Below are 1,457 nucleotides of genomic sequence, written 5' to 3' on the forward strand. Positions count from 1 at the left end.
GCTGGTAAATGCTGCCTGGTTGGTGGCTCAGTGTCTGAGAGATCCTCTGGGTCCAGGCTAGTTGAAACTGCTGGCCCTCCTACAGGGTCGCCCTCCTCAGTCTCTTTCAGGTTCTCCTCAAATCGACCACAGGGGTCACCAGCTTCTGTTCACTGGTTAGGTGGAAATATCTGCATCTGACTCTTTCAGCTGCCTTTTAGGACCCTTTAAGGGTCGTATTGACTATGTCCTTTGTCTTACAAAAGCTTTCAAGTTTCATGAGGTCCCATTTATCAATTCTTTATCTTCAATCCTGAACTCTTGGAGTTCTGTTTAGCAAATTTCCCCCAGTGCCAATGATAGCAGGTAAACTATCTAAACCGGCCCATATTCCTTAAGGAAATAAAAGTCATTAACTCCACCCCTCCACCAACCAAAAATTGGCCATGGCCAGATGGCTTTAGTGCAGAATTCTACCAGACCTTCAAAGAAGACCTTATACCAATATTCCTTAAACTATTCCATAAAATAGAAACAGAATGAGCACTACCTAATTCATTCTATGAAGCAATTATTCTGATGCCTAAACCACACAAATACAAAAGAAAAAAAGAGAGAACTTCAAACCAATTTCCCTTATGAATATCAATGCAAAAATACTCAATAAAATTCTTGTAAACTGACTACCAGAACATATCAAAACCATTATTCACCACAATCAAGTAGGCTTCATCCCAAGGATGCAAGGTTGGTTCAATATAAGAAACCCATTAATGGCTGTAGGAGTTCTCTGGTGGAGGTTTTCGGGTCACTTAAGTAGACTATCATGTCATCTGCAGATAGTGATAATTTGAATACTTCCTTTCCAATTTGTATCCCCTTTGACCTCCTTATGTTGTCTAATTGCTCTATCTAGAACTTCAAGTACTATATTGAAAAGATATGGAGAGAGAGGACAGCCTTGTCTAGTCCCTGATTTTAGTGGGATTGCTTCAAGTTTCTCTCCATTTAGTTTGATGTTGGCTACCGGTTTGCTGTATATTGCTTTAATTATGTTTAGGTATGGGCCTTGAATTCCTGTTCTTTCCAAGACTTTTAGCATGAAAGGATGCTGAATTTTGTCAAATGCATTTTCTGCATATAATGAGATGATCATATGTTTTTTTTTCTTTGAGTTTGTTTATGTAGTGGATATCATTGATGGATTTCCATATATTGAACCAACCCTGCATCTCTGGGATGAAGCCTACTTGATCATGGTGGATGATCGTTTTGATGTGTTCTTGGATTCGGTTGGCAAGAATTTTATTAAGTATTTTTGCATCAATATTCATAAGGGAAATTGGCCTGAAGTTCTCTTTCTTTGTTGGATCTTTGTGTGGTTTTGGTATCAGCATAATTGTGGCTTCATAAAACGAGTTGGGTAGAGTTCCTTCTCTTTCTATTTTGTGGAATAGTTTGAAGAGTATTGGTGTTAG

The sequence above is a fragment of the Apodemus sylvaticus genome, chromosome 13, assembly GCF_947179515.1.
Source record: "Apodemus sylvaticus chromosome 13, mApoSyl1.1, whole genome shotgun sequence".
In the NCBI taxonomy this organism is placed as follows: domain Eukaryota; kingdom Metazoa; phylum Chordata; class Mammalia; order Rodentia; family Muridae; genus Apodemus; species Apodemus sylvaticus.